Source organism: Octodon degus, unplaced genomic scaffold, assembly GCF_000260255.1.
Source record: "Octodon degus isolate 3935 unplaced genomic scaffold, OctDeg1.0 scaffold00179, whole genome shotgun sequence".
NCBI classification, from domain to species: domain Eukaryota; kingdom Metazoa; phylum Chordata; class Mammalia; order Rodentia; family Octodontidae; genus Octodon; species Octodon degus.
Window position 1 is genome coordinate 3,606,203 of NW_004524755.1, and position 11,843 is coordinate 3,618,045.

An 11,843-nucleotide genomic window follows, 5' to 3' on the forward strand; every position below is an offset into this window, starting at 1 on the left:
CCACATGGCTGGCTTAAGCTGTGCGTATCTGATTTGTTTTATTTAACATTGAAGTCTCAATGTACATCTATTTTCTTGAAAATGATTTAAGCTTATCCGTCTTTATGGCAGATTAGAAATACTCCATTGTGTATAAATAGCACATTTTCTTTATCCATTAATCTCTCTCTGTCTCTCTTTCTCTCTGTCTCTCTTTCTCTCTGTCTCTCTCTGTCTCTGTCTCTCTCTGTCTCTCTGTCTCTGTCTCTGTCTCTCTCTGTCTCTCTCTGTCTCTCTCTCTCTCTTTTTCTCTCTGTGTGTGTCTACTATTTCCAAGATTTAATATGAATTGCTTTGCTATAAACATGGGTATACACATATCATGGTAATATAACATCTTTAACTTTTTCAGGAAGATATCTAGAAGGGAAATAGCTGGCTCAAACCAAATGTCTAGTTTTAGTTTTTTTGTTTTTTTTTAGTTTTAGTTTTCTGAGGCGTCTCCATACACATTTCTACAAGGGCTGTACTAGTTTACGGTCCTGCTGACAAGGCAGAAGGGCTCCCTTTGCTCTGAAGTCTCGCCAGCAGCTGTAATGATTTGATCTCTTGAATATCGCCCCTTTTCTTGAATATCTTTGATGGCCAGCAATGTTGGTTGTTGTGCATGTATTTATTGGCCATTTGTGCTTCTTCTGTGAAATGTCTATTCCTATGAAATGAATATATTATTAACAACAATTATTAATAGCTGCCATTACAGTTCCTTTGGGGGAGGAATGATGTTTGTTTCATAAAATTTCTGATGAGCTCCACAGGCTTGAGGGGGACTAATAGTCAAAATGAACCCTGATGATAAAATGATCTGAAAGTGACAGAAGGAAGAATTCTATTTTGTTTCCTGAAGAAAAGAGAACAAAATACAGGGAATAGAAGGGAATGAAATGCATGGAGAGGAACTAAAGGGAGGCATAAAGGTGTGAAGAAATAACTGAGGAAGAGCCTTGTGTAGAGTTGCATGAACAGGGATGTCCGACAACAAATCCAAAGTGCCTAACGTCGGTCTACGCACAATTTGTCTTCCCTGCTACACATTTTCAGCAGGTTAATTTTTGGAAACAGATATGAGACTGACATTTTTATCACAGAGGCAGCATTCATGGAAACATGAGCCCGGGGAGAGGAGCTGGAGAGCACTGAAGGCTCTTCAGAATCCACAGCGATCACAACTTTCATACCTATCTTATCTAGGGCTCCAGCGTGACCATGGCAGGCAAGCCATTCATTCTCCTCTTCATCCAGCGAACAAAACCTGGGCATGTCAAGACAGGTAGATAGCTTCTTTTGTGGGGAGCTGGACAAAATATGGAACATTGCTACCTTCTTCTGCTAAGACACTGTGGGGCCAGACTAGCTTTTGAGATGGCTGCTCCAGTAATTCTGAGTTTCTCAGCTGTCTGGGTTGGGGTCAGAGGTATGGCTCAGTGATGGTTTGACTGTAGAAGCTTTGCCTACCACACATGATCTCCTTGGGTTTAGTTCCTAGCACTATAGGAACAAAACAAATTAATAAACACAACTCAGCCTGGATTACTTGAAGACTAGAATTGAAGAACCAACATGAAACATAATAATATGCATTGGCTGCTGCACTGCATGGAGAGGTGAGTTTGGCATTGATTGGCCTTGAACTGTCCCAGGAATGTCACACAGCTGATCTTATTTAACTCCTATTATAATCCTATGTTGTAGTTGTTATTATGGATGTTTCACACAAGAGGGTTTGCACAACATCTCACAGGATTAAGAAGTGGTGATACCAGCTTTTGACCCAGATCTCTTTGCAAAGTCTTGTCTCTTTCTATTCTGCTATACTCTTCCTTTGTACAAACAATCAAAAGATACATAGCAGCTGCCTTAGTGGAATATTTAAAGGGAAAAAGATTTATTCAATCTGAAGAGAAACCAGAGTATTAGAGAATATTTAGTAAAAAAGGACTGATTGGTACACTGATCTCTTTTGAATTTTTCATTTCTGGGTAGGTTCCTGCATTTATCAGTGAATCATCCAGTTGTCTGGGTAGCCATCTTTAAATAGGTAGATCTTTTTTGGATCAGGGTGAGGAAGTGGGGTAGTATTTATGGTGAATTTTGACTAAGAAAAGGTGATCTAGAATAAGGGCAATGGGAATTCACTCTAGGCAGAAAATTCATTTAGTGGAAGGATGGGAAAAAAGTGCATGGTGGAGCCTTAGAGCAGAAACAGAAAAGTGAACAAGGATATTGTTACAGCTGTGTCTAGAGGTGCCCCAAAGCCTTATGCAGTCATAGGTGGGACTTTTCAGAGGTGGTTGGATCCAGGATGTGGTTTGCCAGGATTAAGTGTATGACGCTGGGACTAGGAATGCATGATTACTAAATCAGTTCATTGGTTGGTTTGCTGTAGTTGTGACAATGGATAATGGGAGGGCCTTCCTGGGGGTGAGTGATACCCACTTTAGGGATGAGTAGCCTAGATAAAATACAAGGGACAGAAAGAAGGTTGTGTCTTGTTGCTTGCTACTTTGCTACTTTCTGCCCACCATGAGCTGTTTTTCCTCTCAATGCCTCTCTGCCATGCTACTCCGCCTTGGAGCCAGTGGATTAAGGACTGAAATAACTGTGAGCTAAAATAAATCCTTTCTTTTTTTAACTTTGGATGTTAGGTATCTTGAGCAACAAGAAAAAAGTAACTAAGACAGATTTTTATACCAGAGAAGAGAGATTGTTAGTGGCACTATACTTGACCATGTAGTTTAGGAGCCTTTGGAACTGGCTTACGGAAAGAATTTTGAAAAGTTTGGAGATGCTGGCTGAAGAAGCAGCTTTGGATTGCCTCACTGCCTCAAATTGTACTTGCTAGGAAATTGTGGTGACAGCTCAGAAGAGCAGAATGCTGTAGAAATCCTGCTAGTAAACACCAGACACAGGAGGTTTCTGCTGGGAAGGACTGCACTGGTTGGACTCAAGATGATGCATGTAATGCCTTGGAAGAAAGTTGGTTTGCATTGTGCTCTTGTCCAGAGACCTTGCCTGTACATAGATTAAGGGCAGCAGACTATAATTAGTGGACAGAAGAAATTTCTTGACAGTCTAATGTTGAGGTGGTGGTGTGATTACTGTTGGGGGCACTTAGAACTATGTTGAGAATCAAGAGCAGAACCCAGTAGAATGATTTAAAATGCTGAGTTTGGTTAGAAGGAAAGTTCCAACAAAGCTATGGACTGCACAAATAGAGCAGAGGAGAATGTGGTTACCGAGAAGGACAGTACAATGGAAAAGATGCCTGGAGGACACAACAAGACCTAAGAGGACTCCAGCTTTTAGACCTTAAAACTGCAAAGGTGGAAGAGGAGAGCTTTGAGAGGAGAGTTACAGAGCATGATGGTCCAGAATGGTGGTGGACTACAGAGTCTGCTTTGTGGGATTGGGTTCAGAGTGCTCCACAATAGGCTATTCCCTTCAGCTAAGTAAATACATACCAAATACCTACAATGTAGGTAACAAGCACTGTCTACTTGCTAGAAATCCACAGATGGATGTGGCAGGGGCATACAACCATTAGGAGCCACTTGGGAGTAGAGTGGACATTGTTGGTGGCCTCAAAACTATCCCTCATTCTTCCCTTTCAGCTATAGAGTCTCTGCCAACCATATTTTGCATCTTGTAGTGGTTTACAAATGAAGAGTAGTCTTTCATTGATCCAATCAGAACTTTTGTCTGTTGGTAAGAGGAAGAGAAATCCTTCCTTTTCACAAGAATATTGATGATAAAACTTGTTCCAGCAGCTGTGGAAATAAGTATTATACTATGAAAGGATTAATCCAAGTTATCCCAAATGACAGGGCCAACAGAAACAGAAAAATAAAGCCCTAATAGTTTATGAACCATGAGCTACATTGTACTTGAAGTCAGTGTATGTCTTCTCAATTTATGCATACAAACACATTACAGATTGAGTTGGATTTTTTGTTACATGCAGGAGAAAAACACAACCATTTCAAGGAAAATATAAAAATAGATCATCCTGGCATTATGTAGTGAATGTTAGCACATGGATATGAACCGATATGAGATTTTAGAGACAGGCACAGACTCCAGCTCTGGGACACAGGGATAGAACTCTAAGGCAATAATGACTTAGCTGAGATTTAACAGATGGACTAGAATTTGATGGGGGAGGCAATTCCAGGAAGATGGGCAACATTAATGAGAAACACAAAGGCAGGAACTTCAAAGGGTTTGGCATTACTAGAGTAGAAAGTCCCATGTTCAGGTGGCTGGAACATGGCTGCAGAGGAGCTCGAGTTTCCCTCAGTAGGTAAAAAGGTAGAGTGAGGAGGTTTTAGGCAGGGGAGTGATGTGTCAGATTTGCACATGGAGAATAAAATTAAAGGAGGCAAGATTGGGAGCTTGGTTCGAAGGGATTCATTCCTTCATACTTATGCACTTTGCAAAATGGCGCTAAGCATTTAGTATAATGAAAGACAAAGAAAACTGACACAGCCTCTGCTCTCAGAGAGGTCACTGTCAACTGGGATTAATATGGAAGGTTGGGTAAGAGATGGTGCTCTTGTTTGGGTCTTGAGTGTCCCCAATCACCAATGTGTTGGAAGCATGATTGGCAGCCTCGTGGCAATACTAGAGGTGGTAAGACCTTAGCAGGCACAGCCTAGCCACAGGAAGTTTGGTCACTGCGGCATGGCCTTCCTTCATGGGGATTTTGGAACCACAAGCCCTTCTCTTCCTCTCTGCCTCTTTGCTGCCAAGAGGTAAACTGTTTTGTTCTATTACACACTCCCTTCCTATGTCCGAAAGCAATGGGCTCAAGAGATCGTGGACTGAAATATCTAAAATCTTGACCAAAATACACTTTTTCTTGTTGTAAGCTGGTTGCCTCACATGCTTTGCCACAGTCACAGAAAGCTAAGTAACCCAGATGGTGAGCGACAGAATGGACTGGTAGGGATGTTTCGCCAGTAGACTGCATAAAATCCCCATGTAGTAAAGACTGTTTTTTGCTTACTGCAGAAATAGCCTAATTCCCAATGGTGAATTGGTTTCCTACCCTAAAAACAACTTCATGCTGTATTTCTCTTATCTGAAATGCTTGGAACCAGACATGTTCCGGAATTTAAATTTCTGAGATCTTGGGGATGGGATGCAACTTCTATTTAGTGGAATTTATTTATGTTTTATATATAACTTACACACATAGCCTGAAGGTAATTGTCTACAATATTATGAGTGCACCTGTGTTTTGATTATGGCCTATCATTTGAGGTCATGTGTGAAATATTCCACTTAGGTGGTATTCAAACATTTTTGATTTGGGAACATTTTATTTATTTATTTATTCATTTATAATCTTTTATTTATTTCTTTGGTACAGGGTCTTGCTATATACAGTTCGGACTCATAGTGATCCTCCTGTCTCAGCCTCCCCAGTGCTGGGATTACAGGTGTACGCCACCATGCCTAGGTGGGCTGCCTCGGCTCCTGGGCCCAGCATGGCGTGTGGTTCTAGGGACTAAACCCAGATCCTTGAGCTTGCCAGGCAGGCTCTTAGACCACTGAGCTATTGCCCCAACCCTTGGGAGCATATGAGATGTCAGATTTTACAATTAGGGTAGCTCAACTGTGTCCATTTTTTTTTTTTTTTCTCATAAGGTAAGGACTATATCTGTGATTTGTACCATAAATTTTCCTTTTCACTGCTGCATGTTGTACATGGAATCCTGTCTTACTCTTGGCTTAGAAGAAGTCTGTTCTTACTCATGGGAGCATCAGCTCTGACTCTGGGGAGACAAGAGGAGCACTAGCCCACTGGACACACCGGGGGCCAGGAAAGTGTGGACGTGCCTGCAGAGGGCGGGTGTTGAGAAGATGACCAAGACTGCCAGACTGCCTGTCTGCTGCAGCACAGCGAGTGCGGGATGTGACCGGGGCTGGACCGTCGCTGTCTGGGCCAAGCTCACTCCTCATGTTGGTCACTCCCTGACAAAGCGACCGGTGAGTAGGTGACTTCCTTTCCTATACTTCAGAAGACACACACTCTCTTCTAGAACAAAATGTGACAAATGAAAGCCAATTAAAGTATGTTCAGTGTTAACTGACAAAAAGCCCCAGAAAGTATTCCTATTAAAACACTTTTTTAACTTGTTAACATACACTTCTCCTTAAAATACTCAACTCTCTAAAACAGATCCAGCTTAAGATAAATACAGCCAGGAGCACCTCTTTATGCATGAGAATCTGTTCATGCTCAAGGACCATCCGCTGAGCAGAACTGCTGCCATTGTCAAAATACTACTTGAACTAACAATTATTTCATTTTCTGAAATAAAAGAATTTAATATCTGTATCACAGAATTTTCTTCAGCCGCGATTTCTGCTCTCCTCAAGTCAGCTCAGACACTGAGGAAGGGTTGTTCAGATGGCAGGGAGCTTCTCACAAGGAAGGCGTACAGTGCCTCCAGGGATGCCATGCATTCTCTGTATGAGGCCGATCTTGCACTAGGCAGGAGTCACGGAGCCTTTGCCTGTTCTAGTGTGTAGGTAAACTGGAGGGTCGTGATGGAGAGGTAACGTGAACTTGGGCTGGAGGCATGGGTGTTAAGATCAGGGTGTGTCTGCTATTTGTTTCTCAATAAAATTATGGGGAAGAAAAGATCCGGGTGTTGTTGCCATTTGAGTAACAAAGGGACCATATATGGGAGTAGTTTCTGAGTGAACCAGGGTGAATTCACACCCTTGGGGTGACCCTGCTAGGCTCTATAGGAGGCTGGGGAACCTGCTGAGCACAACTTCCTGGGCCTCATCTTAGGCTGTGTCAGAACTTTGGGACAGGACACTCAACCAAGGGGGACATGCACCAGGGTTCCCCTGCCTGAACCAGGAGAGTGCTAGCAGGGCAGGGAGAGCTGGGTCGGGACAGTACCTGGAATGGACAGCAGGACAAGGGGCAGCACAGGCTGGGGAGTTCTGGGTTTGCTTCCTGGCGGTGAGCTGTTGAAACTCTCAGTCTCACTGTCTTAATATTTAGAAGAGAAAATGTGATATGGCTGCATAATAATGAAACAAGGTATTTTATCTGAAATACTGGACACAGCATTTGGCATGCAGTGAGCCCTAAAGCAGTGGAATCCAACCTGCTCAGTGTGACAAAAAGCCCCAACTAGCCCAAGGCCTCAAGAACCAGACACCAGGCAGGCAGAACCCTTGAGATCAAAAGTTAGTCAATAAACTGTTCTTCCCGCTAAGGGCTGAACACATGCAATGCACTGGGCAAAGTCCCAGCTGGCAAAGCCAGCATGCGCTTCTCAGGCCTACGGGTTTTACCAAAAGGTTCTGTGTGTCCACAGGATTCTAAGCCTGGGACCTTCCGGAGCCTCTCCTGACAGAGAGGGACAAGAACTGCCCAAGCGGCAGGCCTTCATTGGAGGCAGTGCCACCTGTTAGGACAGCCACCGTGCAGATGTGTGCAAAGCAGCTGAGCGAAGGAGACACAGGGTGAGGTGGCCGGTGGTGGTGAGTGAGGGGCAGAAGGTAGGAAAGGCTTTGTGGGGGAAGTGTGCTGTGATGATTGCTAAAACACCTTGAGTCTGTAAAATAACAGCTTCCTGGGGTGTACCAGTGGTTAGAGAGGTTGGCAGCCAAGCTTCCGCCCTCACATACTGCAGAGTAACACCAGGAGCCCTAGAGGAGAGTGGGCGCCTGCTGCCACGGCAGGGCACAAAGCCGACCCTACACTGGTTGTAAGTAGGGTGATTATCTGCCTTGGAATGAGGTGACCGAGGCAATCCTGCCACTATCCCTTCCTTTTTTCTTTTTCTGAGAGTAGAATATTTATTGGGAAAGAAAGCTTCTGTCTCTAACAGGACAGAAGGGGGCCCCGAGCGGGTTGCCCAGGAAGCTGTCTCTTTCAGGTTATTTTTATAGAGCAAAATCATGCAGGGCTAAGGTAGAGAGGAAGGGGTCTCTCTAGGTGGATGTGGGGTAGGGCAAAACTATGGTCAACCAATGGGATTGCAAGCACCATTGCTCAGGTAAAGTTGATTACTCCCAGGACCAAATGGGGAAGCGAGTCATGGAATAAGCAGGCATGAATACGAGACAGGGTTTCTTCCTGGTGGGGGTTGGGCTATTGACTCACTTGGGTCTTTCCAGGCCACTGCCCCTTCCTGCCTGCCAGTTGCTCACTAGACCTGTGCACACTGCCACCTCTGCCATGTGGTCCCCAAATCCTTTGCTTTCTGGTCACTTGTGCCTTAGAAGTTCTATCCTCAACTACTGCTTTCTCGGAATGGAATTTAATCTTTGAAACTGTTCTGCACTGCTGGCCCCAGAATTAAAAGCAAGCACCTTCAATGGGGAAATTAAATTTATTTGATATACCTGTACATGTGTAAAATTGGATCCAGCGCCCGTTTGGTTTGCAGGCTCGTGCAAAGCGCTTTTAGCAATTGTCTGTACCTAATACCCAGTTCGCAGCTGAGAGGGGGTGAAGCTCAAAGACCTTGTCCGTCCTAATCCCATGCAAGGTGATCATTAGCCAAGAGCAGTCGTCATTTTCTGCTAGAGTTTCTCTCCCTGTGCCCAGCGTCATCCACAGCTGAGGAGTCTTCTTTGGGGAACTCAATATTCAGTTGACTGAATTTTCATTAAAAAAAAAATAAGAGGGAAGGATACCCAGGGGGAAAGATATTTCAATTATAAATCTCTACATTCCATTTTACACTCTCCTCTCTGAAGGCTTCTCAGCAGACTCTGACTGGTGCTGCAGAGGGCAGAGCCCAAGGTGTGTGTAGGCAGGTGCCTTAGCTTCAGAAAGAGGCTACGCAGAATAAGATTTGTCCTGGAATCCTTTCCGTGTTCTGCAAGTTAGCTCCTACTGAAGCTGTAGCTGTTTTCTTCCCTGTGGTGGATTAGGTCATGCCTAGTGGGTCATCAAGGGGGGACTGGGGAATGTGTCCCCCTACAGAATGCTGGCTGCATGGAACACAGCTCTGCTGGTCCCTGGAGGACTGTCGGCGACCGAGATGGTCATGGAGAGAGGGTTCTGGGCTGATTCCCTCCTGTTACAATTTGATGGTTAGGTCCAATGTTGATCTTAGGGGGAAATTTGATTTGGTTCTCATCCAATTTGAAAGAAAGAATTCAGTCTATGAACCGAGGCACTGCTGTAAAACCTTGCTCTGTGGGCTGGGCAAGGCTGAGTGACTCGGCTCAGGTCCTACAGGTGTCTTCTGCCTGGTTGCAGCACTCTACCATGATTGGGGTCACCTGAGCTCTCCAGCCTGCCTGGCACCATTTTCTACCTACCTAGCTGTGCTTTTATCTTTCTTGTTCCTTTCTCTTTCTTTCTTTTTAAAGATTTATTTATTTATTTGGTACAGGGACTTGCTATGCAGCTTGGACTCAGTGATCCTCTTGTTTCAGCCTCCCCAGCCCTGGGATTACAGGAGTGTGCCATCACACCTGGTTTCAGTGGCCAGAAAGGCGCGGAGCCCACACAGCATGCAGTACTGGGGATTGAGCCTGTGTCCTTGTGCTTGCCAGGCAGGCGCTTAGACCACCGAGCTATCTCCCCCACTTCTCTTTTTGCCTTTCTTGCTTTTCTCATTTTCTCCTCTCCCCTCTTCTTTTTCCTTGAGTCTTCTATTTTCTATACTTTCTCCTCTTCTCACCTCCTGTTCTCTTCCCTGCCTTATCCCATCCCTTTATTCCCTGGACCAGATACTGACTGAGTGCATTATACATAATGAGAGAGGTGGACACTGAGACTCACTGTTGGCCCAGTCTCCATCCTCCTTGCGAATGTCAGGAATGTGAGCTAAGCTTTCTGGGGGACAAGGACATCTCTTATCCATTGCAGGGCCATGGCTGCTCCAGGCCTTTCTGCAGAGGGTGGCAGTGGAGTGAGAAGAGTGTGGTAGTGTTGCTGAGAAGGAGGGACCCCATGGTGACAAGTTGAGTATGGGGACATCACAGATACCAATGCGGCCAGAGACCTGGTGAAAGATAGGAAGTCACAGACTGGCCTGGCCCACATGGCTGCTTTGGTGAGATGAGATACCACTTGGATATTTCCTTGAATCAGGTAGTGATGATATAAACATAAACATACTCAATCTTTGTATTTGTCAAAACATTCCCCAAGCAAGGCCAGGCCCACTGAAGGAAAAAAATCTGACCAAATGGCTAGAATATTAAAAGGCCACAAAGAGGTGACTTATGTGAAATCAAAATACACTAACTGGGCCAGGAGATAGCTCAGTAGAGTAAGTGCTTGCCTGGCAAGCACAAGGTTCAATCCCTGGTACTGAAAAAAAAAAAAAAAGAAAAAGAAAAACCACATAAAACCCACTTATTCTTAAATATAAAACTGGGTATGTACCAGCAAGATGCCCAGCATGGGAAACTAAACTGCTGGACTTGCAATTACTGTCGCTTCTATTAAAAAGTTATACCTTTTTGAAAGGTTCTGTTGTATCCAAGAAAACTATTTCAAACACTTTTTAAGTCCTAGGAGATATTAAAATGACAGTGGCAACCTCAGCCATAGCAATGACAATGCTTCTAGCTTAGTCTTCTGCAAGCAAAGTAGATGGTATCCATGTGAAAACTGGCCACCCTGGTGTGGACAAAATAATAAAGGATGGCAAAGAGGGTGAGGGGATGGAAACCACTAGCCACTTATCAGAAATTGTGATTTAAATTTTGAAGAACCATTCTTGAGTTAATTCACTATATGCCAAGTATTAAGCTGCAGTGAACATTTTCCCCCGGGGCCTTTCGAGCCAGAGGTGACTGGGGGTAACATAACACTTCATCCTTGCAATACCTTTATCAGCGCTACAACCTCCTTGTGGGAAACAGGAAGGCTCAGAGATTATGATTCATGCCCAGGAAAGATGTAGCGAGCTATGCTGGCAGTGGTCTTAAGTAACACCACCTGTGTTGTCATCCATCTCCACAGCAGGCTCTTGGGAGACAATAATTAATAACATGTATTGAAACTGTTTCCATCCCTTTGTCCCCCCGGGGCCTGGGGCCTTCCCTTCACTACTGGCATCCCCCAGCTCTTCCCATGATAGATGAGTCAGGAGAGTTCCTCTGCTTCTGACATGAACACCACATGATCTCCTTGTCAGCACACCAGTGCCACTGCACGGCTGTGCACTTCTCAAACTTTCCACCATGCCTTTCAGAATATGTCCCTCCCACATGCCCTCAGGCTGTGATTTTCCATCTTTCTGTGGCCTTTCTCATGCTCTGAGATCAGCTCTTTGTTCCTCTCCTTGCTGGTCACAGAGGCTGAGACTTCTGCTGTCAGCTTTCTCCCTCGCTTCCACTGATACCTCTTGCACCAGGGTCTTTCGGACTGGATATTCCTAGTCTTTCCCTTTGATTTCCCTTCGTGCTTTCCAGATGGCTTTCCCAAATGTTCTGTCATCACCAATGATCATGAGGTGGCCCACTGCTATTGACTTGGTGCTTTTGGAATCCTGATACCCACCCAAACTTTCAATGAACAAGCTCACAGGATCACCTTCAAATCCATCTCATGAACTGCATTGCTGTGCTGGTACTGATATAGTGAGGGGAACAGGCTACAGCAGGAGGGAATCCCAAATATGCTTGGGTCTAAAACAAGCCAGGCGGGTAACTTCTCCTTTATTTCTTGTCTTTTAAAAATATAACTTGTGCAGTTGGGGTTGTGTAATCTCAGTGGTAGAGTATGTGGTTAGAACATATGTTGCCCTGGGTTCAGCCTCTCTCTCTCTCTCTCTCTCTCTCTCTCTCTCTCTCTCTCTCTCTCT

At 44.6% G+C, this 11,843-nt stretch overlaps 1 pseudogene; it reads left to right on the forward strand.

The window, feature by feature from the left end:
• The first annotated feature begins 6,594 nt into the window (after window positions 1–6,594).
• The window catches only part of LOC101576311, a 6,334-nt pseudogene continuing 1,085 nt past the window's right edge, over window positions 6,595–11,843 (forward strand).